The sequence below is a fragment of the Chiloscyllium plagiosum genome, unplaced genomic scaffold, assembly GCF_037043375.1.
Source record: "Chiloscyllium plagiosum isolate Xiang-an unplaced genomic scaffold, Cpla_swu_hap1 HiC_scaffold_7, whole genome shotgun sequence".
In the NCBI taxonomy this organism is placed as follows: Eukaryota; Metazoa; Chordata; class Chondrichthyes; order Orectolobiformes; family Hemiscylliidae; genus Chiloscyllium; species Chiloscyllium plagiosum.
The window spans coordinates 87,108,475-87,130,786 of record NW_028270145.1 but is presented as its reverse complement, the minus strand read 5'-3'; the positions used below and the strand labels follow the sequence as shown (position 1 = coordinate 87,130,786).

The 22,312-nt window shown below is 38.2% G+C and overlaps 1 protein-coding gene and 1 long non-coding RNA gene across 2 annotated transcripts in view; one reads left to right on the top strand and one right to left on the bottom strand.

Annotated features, from left to right (window-relative positions):
- The window catches only part of arhgap15 (Rho GTPase activating protein 15), a 741,895-nt gene that overhangs the window by 486,532 nt on the left and 233,051 nt on the right, over positions 1 to 22,312 (bottom strand). The gene's annotated exons all lie outside the window — the stretch shown is intronic.
- LOC148149658 (uncharacterized) overlaps positions 4,337 to 22,312 on the top strand; it is a 60,681-nt gene continuing 42,705 nt past the window's right edge. The window contains exon 1 of the long non-coding RNA XR_015757719.1: positions 4,337 to 4,526. This is a non-coding gene — a long non-coding RNA (uncharacterized LOC148149658). The remainder of the gene's footprint in view (positions 4,527 to 22,312) is intronic.

Below are 22,312 nucleotides of genomic sequence, written 5' to 3'. Positions count from 1 at the left end.
AAGATGCACTGCAGAAGTTCAACAAAGATCCTCAGACACTATCCAAACGCACAACTACTTTCATCTAAAAGGATAAAGGAACATTATCACCTTCAAGTTCCCCTACAAGCTACTCACCACCTTGACTTAGAAATTTATTACTGTTCTTTCCCTGTCACTGGGTCACAATCCTGGTATTCCCTCCCTAATGGCATTGTGGGTCAACCCACAGCAGGTGGACTCCAATGGTTCAAGAAGGCGGCTCACCATCACCTTCTCAAGAGCAACACGGGACAGACAATAAATGCTGGCTAGTCAGTGATGCCCACATCCCTCAAAAGTGACTTAAGAAAAAAAAAATGCAGTATAGGTAATTAGTGAAGCAGTTGAGAATAGTTGAACTTGGACCATTGCCCTGAGGAATTCTGACAGAGATGTCCTGGAGCTGAGATGATTGACCTCAAACATTTTCTTTATTGCCAGGTATGACTTCAACAACAGAGATTTGACTCCTATTTCCCATTGATTCCACTTTTTTTTAAGGGCTTCTTCAAACAATACTGAGTAGAATATTGCCTCCTCATCAGAAGTACTCTTATCTTAACTTTGGAGTACAGCGCTTTTTTCCATGATTAATCCAAAGTTGCATTGAGGTCAGGTGTTGAATAACCCTGATGGAACCCAGACTGAGTGTTCGTATGCAGGTTATTCCATTGCAATTCCATTTCTATTGTACTGTCAATGACTCTTCATTCACTTTGCTGATATTTGAGAGAAGGTTGTTAGATGGTAACTGCTGGATTGGATTTGTCATTCTTTTTGCCCACCAGACATACTTGCCAATTTTCTATATTTTTGATAGATCCTAGTGTTGTAAGTGTACTGGAACAGCTTGTCTGGGGATACAGCTAGTTCTGCAGCACAGGTCTTCAGCACTCATTCTGGAATATTCTCAGAGCCTTTGCCAGTATCTTCAGCCAATTCTATATCTCACATGAAGTGAATCAAATTAGATGTATGCCGAAAACAAAATTCAACACTGTAAGCCATAATCTATCAGTTGCAAGGAATTGTATACGTACTTCCATCTTGAGCTGCTTAATTGTACCTGCTGAATTTGTTGTGCTACTGCTATCACTTTGAAAAGGACAATACAAAACAGAAACAAACAAACCTCAGCACGTTTCAAATCATTTGTCTCTTCCTAGGTAACAATAATACGATGAGCTTTAGTACCACTCTGAGCCAAATGGAATCTTATAGCATTTAGCAATGCTGTATAGCCTGAAGGATTCTTTGAGGCAAAAATATCTATAATCAAGTTAACAATTCACTGACTGATGGTACAAGAAAACTATTTCATACTGGTCTTCCTTCACTGATAATGTTGAACAAATACATGAAATATTACAAATGCTCAACTCACATCTAATTTTATAATACTATAGAGATGGTCTTTCTAATCAAATTTCTTGGCTTTTTTTTGCATATTAAGTCTGCCCTGGGCATTGAGTATCTATTATTCTTCTCTTTTATTGATTTAAAGTTTAATTTATTTTGTCTTCTTTTTAGTTACTTATATCTACTTTGATTATATTGACCAATTATGTTGTTGCACTTTTTTTTTGCTTATAATTACACAGTACCAAATAAAATACTCAAAATAATCTAACAAAAAAAATACACCTCAACATTCTACATGAAGTTGTGTGAAACTGGATTCAATGTCACTGGTAGTTTTTTAGTTAAAATTACACAGTGTGAGATCTTACAGGGACATGAATAATGTGGGTCATGGCAAGAAATGAGACAGAATTGCATGGGAAATCTAGCAAGGTGTGTCTCAACATTGGGAGCAACCCACTGCAGCTTTTAACTGAATTCCAGTTGTTGATGTGAAATTCTCACCAGACAGCAATGAATTGCCTATTAAGGGAGATCATTGCCTCTTAATGATCTTATTAATTGTGCATCTTGCCTCAATAATATGCAGCTTCTTATCATTCGCCTCAAGCAAGCAACAAGTCAAGAGTTCTGGAAATAGAAATCAGAGCAGCAACCCAGCAAGTTCAGCTTGTCACTTGCTCCCTAGAACAAGTTGAATTGACAACACAAATTACATTATTCTGCCTAACTTTTCATGCTCACATTTATGCTCTACATTAGCCTCCTTCCATGCTTAATCATCTAATATCATAAGCATAATCTTCTGTCCCTTTTCCCTCATTTGCTTATCTAGCTTCCAATTACAACATCTTGATCATTCACCTTAACCATTCCCAACATTCTCACTACTGTCTAGATAAGGAAACTGCTTCTGAATTCTGCATCTGATTTCTTGGTGACCACTATGTTTTGAAGATCTCTACTTTTGCTTTTCACCACAAGTAGGACTCTCTCTCTGTGTTTATTTTAATCCTAATTCTTTATAATTTAAAAAGTTTTATAAAACTGTCCCTCTTTCTTCTTTCAGCTTGTTCATTCTTTCCTGATAGATATACACTCTTAGCCTGGTATAATCACTGTCGATTCATTTTGTAGCCTCACTAGTCTAGCCTTTTATAATGTGAGCTACAATGCTTCAGTGTGACCCAGCCAAGCTTAACATAACTAATTTTCAATTCTACACCTCTTGGGGGAAAGAAAAGCCCAAGTGCTATGTCACTACTTTCAGCAATTGGTTCATTTGTACTCCCAGATTTCTTTGCTTTTCTAACCCATTTAGTTTCTTTTTATTTTGAATAATATATGGCCTCCTTAATTTTCTTCCTAAATACAGTACCTCATGCTTATCTACATTGAAGTTAATTTGATCCTAAATACATTCATTTCTTCTATTTAAATAATACACATTGCCTATCCTCCAATTTATGAATTATGCCTGTATTACTGTTGGTTTAAATGTTTTATATTTAACAAGAAGAACTGAGTTAAAAGTCTATCACAGCATTTTAAGTAATCTGTAACATGAATAGTTAATTAATATTTAACCATGTGAGACACATTGTAAGTCAAAGGAAAAGCTTAAACATATTTAATTAACTTCCTTTATAACCACATAATGCTTTATACTAGTTTATTACAGTGCTTCTTGTTTCAATATTTGTTATTTCTACAGCTTTTATCAAATAATGTGTTTCAGTACCATTGACATTCTATCTCCAAAAACTGATGTCATGTATTGAAGATTCTGCAATTGCCACACTTTGAAATCTGTACATATTTATGGTTACAAAATCCTTGAAAAATGCCCTATCTTTCATTTTGCTTTAGACTGCATCCATTTCTCAGTTGATCTCATTAGTTTTGAGGGGTTCAGACCATTTATAAAGATGTAGATGACACAAACTTTAATGATCTTAATTAATAAAGCAACATGGCCTTACATCCAAGCTATACACACACCAAAAAAAATCAAAGGAGTTCAGTAATAAATTGTTCTGGAATGGAACAGAAATGGATAGAATTATTAATCAATAATAAAACATGTTTTACTGTTTCCTTTGTTTTACAGTTTGTGATCCAATCTAAAATAAATAGAGTTCTGGTCATGTAGAAATCTGAGATGATAACATTTCAAATTGCCTGCAAAAGTCGTACATTAGAACTAAAGCTGAACACGGAGATATTCAAAGACTGATTTAAAAAAAAAACACTTCTCACAAAGAAGAAAAAATTCCCACAAGATTTTTTTGAAAGTGAATTTCCCATGTCATAATTAGCCATCCTAGTAATGGAATGTTAATCCAAGCAGGTGGCTGCAGTGGTTCGAAGTGTGAACAGGTGCTGATCCAGCAATACAACTGTAGAAAGTGTTCTGGTCACCCGATAACGGGATGCAATTGAGTTCCTTTCTCAAAAATACAAAAAATTGTGAACTTCTTGTTTCACTGACGAACTGCACTTGCCAGGGAACAGTGAAATGCAATTGCCCTTTATCAACATTATTTCTTTCCACAGCTGGAATTGTCGGCAAACATAGGCAACTATGCTGACCCATTGTGCCATTGCTGAGTGATGTGTGCTACAGCCTATGAACTGTACGTCTGAAGCTAACTTTGTTTTTCACAGCTGAATGGGGGGAGAGAGAGAAAGGTACTGATTAAGATTCTAACACAGCTGAAACTGTCAATCTTGGTTCTGCCCTTTCTAAACATTTCTGGAACAACTGCAGCTGCTAGCGAGAGGGAGGATTAACTCTGCCCACCCCCACCACCTCCCCACCAACCCCCTCCCCTCAGTCCAAGAGCAGTGCAAAGCACACAATGATCAGCCTGGACAGAGCAACCATTCAGTCAGATCCAGAGCTCCTAGAAAAGCAGCTGCCATGGCCAATCCTCCTGGGGTCTCCTGTTGAATCACTTGAACAAATATTAAAATATTCAGACAAGTACAGCCTTGTCGACAACATGTAGTACCCCTGCCTGAATGCCTCACATGTGCAAGCCGGACCAGCTTGCCAAGGAGAACAATGGAGCAAAAACAGGTGCTTACGAAAAATGTCTCCTGCTCTCAAGACCAGCTGCTGGAGATGAAATTTGATCAAGGTAACCCCACAAAAAGCTCTTCATCCCCATGTGCCTAGTATACGAATGAGGCACTTAATGCTGATTTAAACTGAGTATTATGCATTAGGGCAACTGCTGTAAGATGACTGACATAATCACAGTACTTAGTGTTGCTGATATTTTTAAAATTGCACTTAACTTGTTTACTGTGAATACAAATGCCCCATTCACTGAGCAGAAGGAAGCTGTTTCCTGAGGCTTTAGCCACCACTGTTTCTCTTGCATTGCTATTTTACTTTTGGACTTCTCGAGCTACAAAAGCACCAGGGCAGACCATAGTAATGAATGGAATGTGAAGTGGCATCCATTGGTCAGTTACATTTCCTAATTTCTGAATTATTTTGAATTGAGCATGTGTCACAGTAGATTAGGATTTATGGGACATATTGACTTGATGGTGGTGAGTGATCAAATCCACGAATTGTGGAAGGACAGCCCAATGCATTAGCTGAATAAGTAAAACTAACCTATATCTGTAAGGCATGGAGTTGCGCATGTGTGTATCCTTTGTTTTAAGTGTCCAGAGATCTTAAAGGCAAAAGGTCCTCTTTACATTTACACAAAAAGATATTCTGAGTATAAAATGATAAAACTATTTTGTTTTAAATGTATAGTGATTAACCCTCTTCTGTGTTCAATTTCACCCTGGAACTGCTTATATAATAATTGTTTAAATATCTGCTAGCGACTAAAAAGTTAATATTTTAATTACTGGGCCATTAAAAGTTTGAAGTAGGCATATTACTGTAAATATGTAAAACGGTATTGACTATGTTTTCCTGTCAATGGATGGCACTATTGAAGAGATCATCCTGTTAGCATGGGAAGTTTTGAACAAATTATATATTTTTTTCTTTGATAATGATACTGTTCCATTTTGATATGAAACAGATGCCAACAGAAGAACATCAAGAAACATATCTGGCCCAGTAGAAACATCCAGACAGGAAGTATAAATGCAATGTATTAAAATGTTTTCAGACAAGGTTTACTTCTGTCAAGTTATGTCTCAGACTCGTTTGAGTTTCCCTGTGCTCTGCACTATTTCTGGCCAACAGTATGAGCTGTCAATGCCATTCTGAAATCTGATGTGATTCTCATTTCCTTTCTCTGTCTGGGCTTCATTTCCATGTTTTTGTCTTGCAGCTGCTTCTTAAAGCTGTTTCTTTTAAAAGGGCGTAAGTCTTACTTGAAGTCTACTCTAAAGTAAGAGAAATGGGTAGTATTTCAACTTAATGACCAAAGGTAAAACTGGTGATGCCAACTGGATGTATGCCATAGAAACTAGCCAATTTTATGGTTATTAAAATGAATGATGTGATTATTGGTTGAGCATGATAACAACTGGATGTCCCGTTCAATTAATTTACTGTTGCATAGTTTTGGTGAAAACTGAACACTAAATGATGTACACCACGGAACTTCTTAAATTAAGACAACATTACTGGCTATCACTTCAAGCTAAGCTAATCCATTAGAAGTAACTATCTTTTCATGCCTAGATATAAGCTTTGGAATTCCCTCACCATTGAAAAATCTTGTGCCCTCCACTATGTAGTGTTTGATGGCAGAAGCCAATGAATCAGATGGAAGGGTAGCAGGTATGGACATTGTTTTCTTCATGTCCCCATCACAGTAAGTCTGTGGCAGGGAGGCCTGTAGACAACCTTCCTACCCTACTGCCAACTCTGGTCATTGTGGCCAATTAATGCCCACTTAAGGGCCTCATCTACTGCTTGTGTTAATCTATTGGTGGGCAGGGGAATCTTCGAGTGGTTGTGTTCCTACCTTAAGGTCAGAAAGTCCATTTTCAAGTCTGACTCTCAGCAATGATGGAAAGATTAAAATTTGGCATGTCCAAGACTTTCTGTGATGTATGTATATTGGAGGGTTGCAGAGCCACAAGAGATTATGGGTTGTGGGAAGGCCATTGTGGAATATGAAAAGAGCGATAAGCAATTTATAATGTTTGTTATCCAGAGGTCAATTTAGGTCAGCAGGCACAGAGGTAATGGGAAAAAGTGACCTGGCAACAGAGTTTTGGTTGGGTTAGAGCTGGGGCCGTTCTGAGGAAGGGTTACTGTGAGGAAGTTAAAAAAACCACAAGGGATCAGTTCCATCTTTTACTTCTCCTTCAAGGCACATTGGGGACTCAAGGGTTAAACATTCCACTGCCAAAAAGACTCACTGCAGTATCAATCAGAAGCCTGTCCTCTTACAATATAGACAGAACATCTCAGTAGGGGGAAGGCTGACTGTATCCAAGAAGAGGAGCCTCGTGGAACCACAAATGTGGATTCCCCTGTAGCCCTCAGACAGAGGTATTTGCCCTTTCCAGACAAGACTGATAGCTTTGGCCGTAACCCTGTTAAACTGCCTCCCACTCCCATTGTCTTACTTCCCCTCCATATTAGCATAGGTATGTGAATCCCCCATTTACAGCAAGCAAAACCCTTCTGCCTTAATCTCTTCCCATCAACATATAATCATGAAGAATATGGTAATCAGTTCCTGTAATCCATTCACACGTTATCACAGGACATCAACATTCATCAGGCTTTGTAAATTCATAATTACCTACTTTGAATTATGTAATGACAATCGACCATGTAACTGATCAACCTTTTGTTTAATCCCTATATAAAAAATACTGTCTTTGTGAGTAGAGCAGAAATTCCTGGAAAAGTGTCACCACAAGTAGACAAATGGCTACTTTTGGGGACATTGAGAATCTCTTGCCGGCTGTCCAATAATAAAGCATTTGCTGTTGTACTGAAACTTGTGTCGTCTGGATTTGTGGAACAAAGCAGACATTGAAACATTGGAAAAGTCAGGTCTAGAGGAGGAAGCAATAGAATTTCAGCAACAGATGGGTTGGGCAATAGATATTTTCTAATCAACCATTTTGGAGATGTTATTATATACGTCTGGAGCAAGTGGGACTTGAACCAGGGACTATTAAGCCAGTGGCAGGGACACTACCACTGCACCACCAGCACCTAATGCAGACAGAATTGAGTAGTGTTACAGAAGTGGAAATGGATTATTTCGTGATTTTAACCTGTGGCTATTCACTGTAGTTTCTTCTTTTAAGTCTGTAGGTTGTAGAAATTAGGAGCACCTAAAGATTTTGCATTAATTTTCCCTTCTGTAGGTGTCCTTGCTGCAGAAGTGATAGTATGAACAGGGAATAAATTTAATACTCTCATCATTGGTATGGTCTGGTTGGGTTGGGAAGATTAACCATGTCCGGTCCATTGCAATTAATACTAGGTCTGATTTAATCACAATGATAATTGACAATAAACTTATTTCCTTCAAAATCATATGAGAATATTTGCTATTTTTTTCTATAATAAGGGTATTTATATTGCAGAAATACATTCATTTTTAGTTTTACAAGGTCCAGAAGAATCTTAGTAATTTGGCATCGATAAGAAAGGAATATTTGCCTTTATACAGCATGTTTTATGCCAAAATACTGGTAAAGATTTCACATTGCTAATTAATTAATGATGTTATAGTTAATGTTGGTATGTAACAATGAATCATAATAAAGTTAATCATGATATTAAACTTGTGACCAGAATTATCATAATGCAAATTTATCTTCAGCATCATGTTGCTGAGAATGACATTATATGTAGATTGAACAATAATTATTAAAAAATCTATCTTATTTGGTTACAATATGTAGGCATAACAGGGAGAGATTACATTTTGAGTCACTGAATAATGACAATTTTGGAATTTCAAAGCTTTAAGAAGTAGTTAGACATCCCTGTACCATTTGGATCAGGCTGGCAAATGAGGAACATGATGAGTGCGGATTCAGGTGGAATAACAAGGAGTGGCATACCTGCCACTTTTCCACCTTTGTAGTTATTTCCCAGCAGCTAGCAGGGTGAGGGGTATACCATGTGGCGAGGTTACGAGGTGTGCTGTGATGGCTTTACTTTGGGCTTTGGACTGTAGGTAACCTGACTCTGCAGAGGGCCTACCAATGACAAGAACTGCCTATGCTGGATGACAGTGCCGATTGGCTGACAGCTTTTAGAGGTTGATGCACCCTTCCTCAAAAGGGAGGAAGCCACAACTTCAGGCAACTAATTGTTTGCTGCAAATTCAATAAAGTCGGGGTCTCCAGTGCTGCAAGAATGGCCTGAATTTCCAGCTCCTGTATGGGGACCACTACTTCCATGTTAAATTCCACTCAGGCATTATTGTAATCTGAGCATTCCACAGTGTGGAGAACAGGGCAGGTGGAACTCATAAGTGCACGGCCATTTTAGAAATTAACAAATGATCCTTGAAGCAATTCCCAAATTCTGCTCAATGGACTGCTAATGTTATGATCCCTTTAAGCTTGCTGAAACAAAATTGGTCAGTAGTAATTCCCTCATTTATTATAAGTTTAAGGAAATAAAGAAATGAAGAATGAGTTCTGTTTTTTGCAGGCTCCTTTGAGCAATTTCTTTTACATTTCTCATTCTGCAAACTAAATCCAGTGTCCATACTTTGGAATATGTCACAGAAATAGAGAATTTTGATCAATAGGAATTTCAAGTGCCATATCAGCCACTTTGGAAAAGAGATAAGTTGCAGCTTTAAAAGGGCTGTCTCCAGAAATACAAACGGAATTATGTTTAATTCATTCACAGGATGTGGGAGTCGCTGGCAAGGATTATCCATCCCTTAATTGCCCAGAGAGCAGTTAAAAGTCAATTGGATTACTGTGGGTCTGGAATCACATGCAGTCCAGATCAGATATGGATGGTAGTATCCTTCTCTAAAGGGCATTCATGAACATGATGGGTTTTCCCAACAATTGACAATGGTTTCGTGGTCATCATTAAATTATTAGTTCCAGATTTTTTGATGAATTCACATTCAAATTCTACTATCTGCCATGGTGACATTCAAACCCAAGTCCCCGGAAGATTACCTGGATCTCTGGATTAACAGTCTAGTAATATCATATGACCAATGTATCCTTGCAATTGACTTACATTGGCTTCAATACCATTGGAACTTCTAGCCTATCCAAGAATACTGAAACATATAATTCCTTTCAGTTGTGGGCTTTCTCAACTTCAATTTCACCACCCTGCAACCTGTTTTGTTTGTGGGCTACCGTGTGTGTGTATGCCTCAGAATTCATGCTATGTTTCATCTTTTTATAGGTTTTCTACACTTCTTGAATAAATTTTACAATAAATAATTTCTATTTATTAGAGAGGCTCTTTCTGGTTTACTTCTTCATGTGATTTTACGCATAGTCATGTACATATTCAAATGATAAAGCAGATCTTAAAAATTCAGACTGTGTTACAATGGACCTCAGGAGCGAAAAGAGAGGAGCTTATTCATCTTCTTGGACTTGGTTGTAACATTCTCTATAGATGCTGCCTGACCAAATGAGGTTTTCTAGCTTCCTCTTTTCTTATTTTAGTTACCAGACTTCCTAGTATTTTGCTTTTAGTTCAGTCTAGCTGGCTTAGCTATCTCTTGAGTGTTGTTAAAATCCATCAACATCCATCACCAAGTGTGGATCAGTAATATCCACTAATGATTACATTGGTGAAGCGCTGAAGAATATGTCTGCAAGTTGATCAAAGGACCAAAATGAAATGAAAACATATTCAACCATCATCATCAATGTACCAGTGGATGGATATGTCCATGAGCGTATTCGTAAGAGTGACAACGACAATGTCTTTATGGTAATGCCCTTACTGTTCTCCTTCTAAAGCCACCCTCCATTGAGTTGTGTTGTAACTACTTAAAAACTGGGAATGTTTCAGAAGACAGCTAATGGCTCAGAACTAGATATCTATGAGTTTCTGTGGATCATAATCGACTTCAGAAATGATGCTGAAAAATGTTTTGAAGAAGAGTCCTATCGGCTTTTAAATGTCAACTGACTAAATGGCTGATGGGAGGGGAAAGAACATTGCCATCCCCAAGATAGTGGAGTCCAGCAGGTCTGTGTAAAAGACAAAGTTAAAATGTTGTAATCATTTTCACTGGAAGTGTCACATAGATAATCCATCTTGGTGTCTTTCTGAGACCCCCAGTATCGCAGAAAACAGCCTGGAGCCAGTTAAATTTGTTTCTCATGATACCAAGAGATGCTAAACACACTGAATAGAGCAAAGATGATGGATCATGATAACTTTCAGTCTATTATGCTGAAGACTTGTGATGCAAAACTAATCACCCCTAGCCGAGCTGTTCCAGTATAACACTTGCATCTGCTCAACACTATGGAAAGTTGCCCCTAGTATTTCCTTTCCATCAAAAGAATGACAAATCCAATCAAACCATTATTGTATATTCCCAATCATCAATAAAAGCAATGAAAAGTGCTGTTGACAGTGTTATCAAGAGGTACTTTCTTAACTGTTAACCACTTACAAAAGCTCATTTTGAGTTTTGCTGAGGCCATTCAACTTGAAACATCATAACAATTTTTGACCAAGCATGGATAAAACTGCTGAAATCCAAAAGTAAGGTGAGAGAGACTGACCTTGGATTCAGGATGAATTTGACTGAATATGGTATTAAGGAGGCTTCAGAAAATTGAAAGTCAATAGCAATCAAAAGAAAACTCTTCTCTAGCTGGAGGCATGCCTAGCACAGAAGAAAAAATGATTGTTTTTGAAAGTTAGTCCTCTCAGGCACAGAACATTTGTGTCCCATTCATTTCAGCTCCTTCCATCTTAAGGTCAGATATGGAGATTTTTGCTGATAGTTGCACAGCATTCAATTCCATTGACTCAAAGATATATTGATGCCAATGATTAATTTTAATTTCATCAGTTAGATTCATACCTTGAATTTTCAAAAGGGATACTTACATTGAAATAAATAAAGAGCTTGACATTAAGATGACCAAAACTAATTATGTCTCCAGATATTTTTGTAGCATCCTTATAGAAATAGGCTTCCCTGGAGATGTGTGAATAGCATTCATCCTGTCTGACCAAACGATACCTAGGTAAGCCCTTACCATATGCACTCAGTTAGAAACAGGACATTAAAATCTAATCACCTGGGGCCATAACAGCATGGCTAACATAAACAATGCAAGATATGAGCTATTCATGTCACTGAGAAAAAAAAATGTTGCCAAACTTTTTTGTCTTGCACTAACCAGAACATTTATAAGAACACTGGTGTAAAGGAGAACAAGATTTTTTCATTGCATGAAAAGGGAATGCTGATTGGTTGACAAGTGGACTCATTTTAAAAATTTCTATGCAATCACATCTCAATAAGCATCCTAAGTTATTGACAATTAATATCAAACTGAATAGAAAATCTAAGAATTCAATGATGCATTTCAGGAATGGAAACAATACGCAATATCAAGAATGACATGTCACAGAAAGGGGTACAAATAACTAAAGTGGCCAGACGAGTTCAAAACTGACAACAGTGGAATAAATGATTATAATCTCATCCTTGTTGCAAAGTTGACAAATAGGAATTTAATATTAGCGGTATTTGAATTGAGCTAACTGCTCCAAACAAACATGTAGGTACATATAGTAAAGACATTCAATGAACCCTAACAATTTTTATTAGAGTAGATTTTTATAACCTTAACAAGCTGAATTGATGATATGGACTGAGTTAACCTGGAACAATGCATGTGGGAATATAAAACATCTTTTGATATGTCTAACTCTGAAAGATTTTCTATCTTTCATTTACTAGCAACATGCCTTTTCGCTTGTACAGTTTCAATAATAATTCTGAAAAGTAGTGCATTGATACTAAAAAGCACTCTTGCACGGTAAGAAATCAAGAAATATACAGTATACGGCTGGTAGCTAGACCCAAGGGAAGCTCTTCCAATTCTGTTTGTCATAGCTGAGATCCATCATGTCATGCAAGCCTAACTTACTAGCACTCTGTTTTTGCATGCTCCAACTATTTTCTATTGAACTTGGCTGTCACAAGAAAACTGATAAAAATGTTCTTTTGCAAATACAACATTGGCACATGTTCACTTCCCATTGAAATTCTTGAGAGTTAGTGTTCTTTTTCCTTTGTCTCTACCAAGGTGAAAGGTGACTGACTGCCGAACATTCCTATAATCTGTGACAGGGTAAAAACTATTTAGTGTAATGTTCAGAATACCAAAGGAATGTTTAATATTTGGCCACAATTGAATTGAATTATATAATGATGCAGAATAGTGATAGAAGATAATATTGAGATAAGGCAAATAGCTGCAGCCAAATGAATTATCATTATGAATTGGCAATATATTATTAATTGATATGTATCATATTTTCTTCAGTCTTCACCCAATATAGTTAATTGTAAAGATATATGTAAATGTGTTATGAATTGAGGTTTACAGAGTCTGTTTTAAATGATTTAGGCATTTTTACTTGGTAACTTTTGCTGCAACCTCCACCTCTATTGGTGTTAGATCTTCAGAATCAGCATACTGATTATTGTGCATCTATCATCGCATTCCTATGGATCAAAATTTTGGTGATTGATATTCATTATGAAATTCATTCACCAAAATACCAATCACCAGTATAAGCCTTCTGTTTCTTTTCAGTGATCCTCATTTCCCCTATGAGCTAGCCCAACAGATAGGTAAATGTAGCAAGACCCTAGAGACAAACAGAGAAACCTCCTCACTGTTATTCAATTTGCTGGAATCCCTCATGTACAGCCGCAGCCATTCTCATCTTTGATAGGCTGAAAAATACACACATTTTTAGCAGATGGTTACAAAACTGTGAGCCAAATGTTTTCAACACCAAAAGCAGGTAAATGAACAATTGCTAAGACAAAAGGTATTTTGAAATTAAGTTTAATATTTATTAGTTACCTGATACAGACCATAGTACACAGGCTATCCTTAGCTAATACTATTTGTTTCTTTCAGAGGATAAAAATAGTACTTTTTGTACAGAATTCGGTGTCCTATGATCCTGACCCCAGCTACCTAATGAAGGAGCAGCGTTCCGAAAGCTTGTGCTTCCAAATCCACCTGTTGGACTATAACCTGACTAAAACCTGGCGTTGTGTGTTTTTTTTAACTTTTTTACAGTAAGTGTTACCTCTCTGACACCAATTGAGACCTAAAGCAGACAAGTAGTGGAGCCACATCCTGAAGTCACTGGTATTAATGCAGCAATGGTTCAGGAGGATTCACCTTGTGGGGTGTACAACAAGCAAACCCCTGCAGAATTGCTTGTTGCTGTATCTAATTCAATAGCTCTCAGCGAGTTGTCAATCTCCCTGCATCGGGAGCGGGTATGGTATAGGACTGAGTGGCATCCCCAAGTTCTTGTTGTTAACTCTTTTTGGCCAAAGTCCATATCTCTACTCATGACACTAACCTGTCATCCCTTACCTCTGACCTGACTTTGAATGATGATATCGAGTGATGAGTGAGTCAGCATGGTACTGGCAGAAACCACAATGTTGGTGGGGGAAGGCCTGCAACTGGCACATCAAGCTTCTGAGTTGAACAAGATGCACCAGGCCTTTCCAGAAATAAGTAATGTGAGGTTCTGGTCAGTTCTCTATCCAGCGGCCATGACCCCTGTCACCTCCAAATGACTTCTCCCATTGAGTCATTAAGACAGTCCAGTTTACAGATTTTCAGTTCACTATAAATCAATTCAGCCAGTCCCATTTCCACTGCATCAAACTATGTGTTAAGAAATGAAGGTTGCAACACAGTTTAGTAATAAGATACTTTTTATCTGATTGAGTTTTCATCATGCATTCATTCAAACTCTTAAATTGTCCAAACGTATTGCATTTAACATGAAATCTCCACCATTAGTATTGTTTTATTTTGAGGTTTGGGCTTTCAGGTGCCTAGGGTCAAAGCTCTGGAATTCCCTCCCTATCCTTCTCAACCTGTATCTGCTTCATTTCTTAAAACACTCCCTAAAAGCTTTTAGTCGCTGTTCTAATATATCTTTATATCGTTTGATATACTAGTTTTTACAGTGACTTTATACATACAAGTTTAAAACCTGTCTCACAGTTGCAAGGTATTAGAAAGTTACTGAATGGTACATATTTTAATTGTCTAAATGTTGAAGTTCTAGAAAGTAGCAGAAGCTTGTATGTAAATAATCTCTAAGCATCTAGCTAAGTATCTCTAAGCATCTAGCTAAGGAGTGGCAGTAGCATGCGACCCTACTCATTTGAAACATGATATCTTAAGGACTATTTTTACCACCCAGGCTGGAATTGCACCACAAGTTCTACATAATTAATCCAGCAGCCTTGAGACTGGATCTCTGCTGGACCAGAGAGTGCTGGACCACAGAAAGTCACTTGTCAGGATCAAAACAATCATCAATCAAATATAAGTTATTCACTTTAGTACCAAAATCAACAACTGAAGCCCTAATGAAACCTTTTGAGCTATCAAAAATATCAAGTCAAAATATCATTTATCAAAATATCCAAATATATTTTCAACATGCCCACACCTTTTTCCACTATTGAGTAAAGACTTCACCTTGACTTGTTTTAATCACATATGTAATGGATGAGTAATTTTCTAATTGGACATGAAAACAGGATTTAGAGTATCCAAGCTACACAAAATATAACAAAGAGTATTACAAATAAAGATTGATGCCAGTAATTGCTATTGCAGAAAAAAAAAGCAGAAATATTGTGAGTGATGGACAGCAGACCAGAGAATTCCAGATTATGGAGTTGCAACCTGTACCTCCCAATATATTTTTATTGGAAAGCTATGAACAGTTTTAATTAATAAGCTGTACTGACACGATTTGAATCAACTCTATTATATATCAACAGAAAATGTATATGTAAGCTGATATATTGAACTAAGTGCTCATCCATTTCACTCACATAAAGGACAATATAATAGAGTACTAACACTTGAATTCAGCAGAACTGAATCTCTTTCATATTGTACTTGTAGTAATATAGTTCCTGCAGTTAAAACCCAAGAGCTATATTTGGAAAACAAATTATAAAAAAAATCCCTGTAGTTTGCTTTTAAAAATTAGCCTTTGATACTTCTTTAACAAGTTTCAGTGGGGCTAGGTAGAATATTGCTTTTGTTTGTTCACATTCGTTAACAATTTCACTGCTAAAGCTCTAGAGACACTGTTAATTGGATCCATATGTTAATACTATTTATGGTCAGATAGGTAAAACTTTGCACATGGGGTTGGCAAAACAAAGAATGCAAGTTCTTTATCTGAAATAATTGACTTCTTTAAAACTAAGAGTTAGAATAGATTTATTTTTAGAAATCATAACTGGTAACTTAATATTTATGCCTGCACACTCTCCGACTTGATATCAACTTGCTCAGGTATGCTAAAAGATTAATTATAATGGTCAGTGCAAAATATCCCTGCAAGATTTTTATAATTTTTCCAGAGTACAGTATCTTGTTAATAAAAAGTTACATATTAGCACAACAGTGACAGATATAAGTTTTCTTTCCATTTATTTTGACTCTGATCACTGTGCAATCCAACTGGCACTCGAGTATAATTCATTATATTTATAGGTAGATTGTAGATTGCTGAAGAGAGGTATTTGTTTTAAATAATCTCAAACACGCCAGAGAGAAACAGACATAGGACATGACAAGAGAAAACCACTGAGTTCATAGACTAGTTCTGAACTTCCTTATCATTTTTTTTGTCTCTGGGAAAGGCTCTATTTGTGCAGCTGGCTCTAACTTCTGTTGAACAGATCTTTGCATTGATTGTTCCCACAGATATTCTTTTTAAATAATATTCACCTCAACGAACTCTCGTGCTTAAAGCTGTACTCCCCTTTGACAGCTCTCATATTGCATTCAAAGCTACTCAAGTTTTACTGTATTTAGAAATGATGAAATAGAATAACCCCGATTCACTGTCAGTTATAAGCAGCAGTTTCAGTATATTATGTAAAACATGAAAAAACTGTGTTAATGTGACTAGATTTATTTCAGCTACTAGAGGTCAGTTTGGACTGTTCTATTAATAATGTAGTTTTTTTTAGCAGTTTACCATTAATTTTGGCAACAAAAATTATACGAATGATGTTGCAATCCCTAACAAGTTTGCTTTTAAGGTGTAACTTCCTCCTGTCATCTGACTGCAATAACAAAATTAACAGCAACCAAAATAAATGACTTCAGACAGAACAACAATGTTCTCAGCTTGGGTTGGGCTGAATTATTGCTCCTGAGTCATGTATGTAGAGTCAGGGACATTCCTAGTGTTCTTAAACTGACGTGGACCCTATATGCTCTGACTTTCATTCTGGGGTGGGGTTGGAGATAATTGCTAATAGAATTCAGGCCGATTGTCTCAGGAAACTGCCTTAGCAGAGGCATACACAGGGTTTACCATGTACAGGAATGAGCTCTCTAGCAGGTTCACCTCTATGATACAGAGCTGTACAAGAGAGCTCACCCTTCAGACTGCACCTTCTGCGTACTCTGCATACCCGATCCATGACAACTCATGGCATCTCAGGCCTCCTACCAACACCAATGCTAATGATAGCTTTTGCCCTTATATTAGCCATTACAACTCACCCTATTATTTACCATCAACAAGCCTTTGCTGACATGAAAAGAAATACATTTGTTAGTGTGTATTAATGCATTCAATATTTTTTTAAAAAAGCTCTCATTGAGAACCAAATCTATTCAAAGCATTTCCAAACCTATAATTAGTTCATCACATATGAGAACAATCATTTGTATTCAAACTCCCACTTCAAAGGTAGCTCTCAAACAAATTGTGTTTACAAGTTTACGAAATATTCCCCCAACCCTCCACCAAATCTCACAGCTACTTGGACTAAACCCACTGACTCTCACTGCTACCTGGACTAACCCATCACCTCCCACAGCTAACTGGACTAACTCATCAACTCCCACAGCTACCTGGACTAAACGTACCGACTCCCACAGCTACCTGGACGAACCCACTGCCTCCCACAGTTATGTGGATGAACCCACCGCCTCCCACAACTAATTGGGCTAACCCACTGACTCTTACAGCTACCTGGACTAACCCACTGACTCCCACAGCCTACCTGGACTAAACCCACTGACTCCCATAGCTACCTGAACTAACCCACCACCTCCCACAGCTATCTGGACTACACCTTCTCCCACCCTGTCTCCTGTAAAAATGCCATCCCTTATTCCCAATTCCTCTTCCTCCATTGCATCGGCTCCCAGGAGGATCAATTCCACCATAGAACATCCCAGATGGCCTCCTTGTTCAAAGACCGCAATTATCCTTTCCACGTGGTAGACAATGTCTTCCAGCATATCTACTCCTCTTCACGCACCTCTGCCTTTGAACCCCACCCCTCCCAATGCTACAAGGACAGAACCATCCTGGTCCTCACCTTCCACCCTACCAACCTCCAGATATATTGCATTATCCTCCGCCAATTCTGCCACCTACAAACAGACCCCACGACTAGGGATATATTTCCTTCCCCACCTCTATCTGCATTTTGGAGGACTATTCCCTCTGTGACTCCCTTGTTAGATTCACACTCCCCACTAGCCCACACCTCACTCCGGGCACCTTTCCCTGACATCGTAAGAAGTGCAAACTCTGCGCCCAAACCTCCCCCCTCACGTCCGTCCAAGGCCCCACAGGATCCTTTTACATCTAGCAGAAATTTACTTGCACTTCCATACATGTTATCTAATGTATCTGTTGCACCCAATGTGGTCTCCTCTACATTGGGGAGACAGGACGCCAACTTGTGGAATGTTTCAGAAAACATCTCTGGGACACCCGTATCAACCAACCCTACCACCCCATGGCCAAACACTTTAACTCCCCGTCCCATTCCACCGAGGACATGCAGATCCTGGGCCTCTTCCATTGCCAAACCCTAAATCACTTGATGCCTAGAGGAAGAACACCTCATCTTCTGCCTTGGGACTCTGCAACCACATGGAATCAATGTGGATTTCACCAGTTTCTTCATCTCCCCAACCCTCAACTTATCCCAGTCCTAAGCCTCCAGCTCAGTGCCACCCTCTTGACCTGTCCATCTTCCTTCCCACCTTTCTGCTCCACCTCCTGTCTGACCTCTAACCTTCCTCCCACCTTCATCTACTCTCCCAGCTACCTTCCCCTCAGCCCCACTCCCCTCCCAGTTATCTCTCACATGTACCCCCAACCCCTCCCTCTCCCCCCGGTCCACATATCTCATTCCTAATGAAGGGCTTATGCTCGAAACATCGATTCTCCTGATCCTTGGATGCTGCCTGACCTGCTGTGCTTTTCAGCACCACACTTTCGACTCGATCTCAGCATCTGTACTCTTCACCTTCTCCTTGGAGGTGGAATTAGTCATAATGTGCTTATGTTTTCATGATAACCTTCAGGCTTATGTCAACAGATAGCCAATGAAATTGTCAACTTCATAGCACGATTTATTTCAGGTTAAAAGAGCTTGGATATTTAAATGCTTTACAACTTAACAGTTCCCATTAGAATATCCACTTATTATGCACATCCATGACCACTTTTAATAATCCCAAATGGCACCACTAAGAACATCTTCTAACAGGAATCTTATTTCTCCCAAAGGGATTTCTGGACCTATCCCTATGGTCTCTTTCCTCTCCAAGGCTCCTGCAGCATTAGGCCTTTTGCTCAAATGACTAAAATCCATGATTTACATTTTGCACATTCCACTGATAGAAAGTGCAAGTGTTTGAAGGCCAACCATGAACATTGGATGTGCAATGTGACCCCATTCTGCAAATAATGAAATCTAAAGTGCTGGGTTCAAGGGCAGGTCCTCCAGAATGGGGTTCCAGTTCCATTTTAGCCAAGTATCATAACAGACAATTTTTATGTACACACCAAAGTGACCAGCTGGTCAACAGAATGCCAGTGTGTGAATCTACGCTTACTAATTCAGCACATAGTGAGTTCCTTCTCCCATTGTGGAGATAAAGCAACAGAGAAGAGGAGAGATTAAGGTGATAGAATGCAAATTCATAGCTTGAATTCTCCACATGTTGAGAAACATCTCCTGCAGTTGGAGAGAAAAACCTTATTTTGTGCATCCCTAAGAAGCTGGATAGGCTATGGCAGTGCCATTACCGGTTACTTCAAAAATAGCAACTTGTGTTTTTATGGTATTGCTAAATACCTGAATAAGTTTCCATTAACTCCCTGCACATAAGTTCTGTGCCAGTACATTTCCCTTCACTGCCATGTTTTATAGCAGCCCATAGCTGAGCTCCATGATCAACTGTCACATAGTTGGGAGCTTCAGTCCCACCTCAGGAATTAAGTTCATCATCCAAACTGAAACTGCAATACAGTACAGAGGGACTACTTCATTTTCAGACAATGTCAGCCATATCCTTTAAATCTTCCACTGGGACATCCCAGATTTAGAGCTTTCATTGGCGTTTCTGGATACGGGCAGCCACATTTACTTCATAATACTTGGAAAAGAAAATTGCTTTATTGAACTTTCAACCCAGGTCCTTTCTATCTTTACAGCATCCTCCTATCTCCTCACCTATTCCCTCTCCAATATGAGTGACATTTTATTTCCCAAAATTAAGCCACAAAATATCAGACTTTTACTATAATAGTGCAACCTATTTATAGCTTAAAGATGACCAGCGAAAAAGAGAGTATGGACTGGAAATGAAGATGAAGGAAAGAAAGCAGGTGAGCATTGTCAGTGGGTGGACAAACATTTTAACAAGTCCAAAGCACAACTTAGTTTCAAGGCTACAGTAGGAGATACGCGAACTGAAAAGAGAAATTAGGGCATGATGTTAAATTTAAACTGTTTACATTCAGTTGTTTAATTCAAGATAAAGAAAGTGACAAATATAGCGAAGAGACTTCTCCAATCCAGCATTTGACAAAGGGTCAGTTAGACACGAAACGTAAGCTCTTTTCTCTCCTTACAGATGCTGCCAGACCTGCTGAGATTTTCCAGCATTTTCTTTTTTGGTTTCAGATTCCAGCATCCGCAGTAATTTTCTTTTATTTGATCCATCTTAGTGCTCTTTTCAAGTGATCTCTGGTGTAGGTGAGGAGAGCAAGAATCAGCAAGGCTCAATATCTATTTAGAAGGAAAAATCCTTACTGAATCATGCAGAGTATAGATTAGATTATTTACAGTGTGGAAACAGGTCCTTCGGCCCAACAAGTCCACATCGACCCGCCAAAGCACAACCCACCCAAATCCATTCCCCTATACCTAACACAACGGGCAATTTAGCATGGCCAATTCACCTAGCCTGCACATTTTTGGATTGTGGGAGGAAATCGGAGCACCTGGAGGAAACCCATGCAGACACAGGCAGAATGTGCAAACTCCACACAGGGAGTCTCCTGAGGCGGGAATTGAACCAAGGTCTCTGGTGCTGTGAGGCAGCAGTGCTAACCACTGTGCCACCGTGCCGCCCTTTTTTTTTCAAACTAGAAAAACAAGAAAGCATATATTAGATTTAAATCACATTAAGAAAAATAATGATTGGGCAAGAAAGAATCAGTTAAGAAGGCAAGATATTTGCAGAGAAGAGTAATAGTGAGCCCTTGCTTCAGAAACACAGAGGGCTTTTGTTGTGCAGTGATACTGTCTATTCCTCTGGGATTGGAGACCTGGGTTCAAGTCCTGCCTGTTCCAGAGGTGTGCAATATCTTCCTGAACAGATGGATTAAAATGCCTGTAGTAATACTCAAGTGTTAATCCAGGTAAAATAAATCTGAAAAGACTGTAGAAAAGACATGTCACAAATTGCAAATTGTTTTTTTAGAGAAAGCACAATAGGCACAAGACCTTTAGTATTTGACAGAGTGATAGATGACCACCCACACATTAAATGACATTTCTCTGGCAAAAACTGAGAAGAATTCAAATACTTCTTACTCTTCCTTTCACTTGAGCTACTGATATACACAGACTCAGTGGTATCATCTCACCTCTACCCAGAAATGACCTCTGTAATCTGTGCTGCCTGTTCATCACTCTCTGAAAGTCAGCTCTCTTTCAAGTTTTGTTATAACGTACCTCCCTTTCACATGTACCTTAGTAGATGAAATTTAAACCACATGCATGGAAAAAAAAACAGAATTCTGATTTTATCCTCTGATATCACTGTTAAAACTGATACATGTTAAAAGTGTACAGCTTGATGTATATTAGTTCCTAAAAGGACAATTAATCAGCAAAATTATACCTATAGCTGTCTGTTACATGCCTCAGCAAGATGTTTGAAATATACGGTTATTACCAATAACTGCTGACCAGTTCCATTGGCTTTTTTGCTGAGCTATACTGAAACCACTACAGATACAATATTTCCAGCTGCTTTAGTGTTGCTTTTCAAAAATCAATGTGAGTGAACAAAGTCTCCTTGCAAGACTTACCGATTCATTATATGTAGAGGGTTTGTGTTTCTTGGCACTTGTTAGTGCTCATGGGAAAAAAGCATATTTAGAGTTCTCTGATCAATAATAAAATACTGGCAAGTGCAGCATTTTTGGAACGTTTTCACAATCTACAAAAGTAAGTAATATGCAGCAGATCTTGTTGTACACAGTAGTCTTTGACTGACACCAGATAGCTATTAGAATTATATTGAGCATCGTGTAACTAATACTGTTTGATAGAGGAAAACAAAAGAAACTTCATTACAGACAAGTTTCAATTAGAAATATCCCCATATTTTGATTTAAATTCAGCAAATACACAGTAATGTTTATCAAATT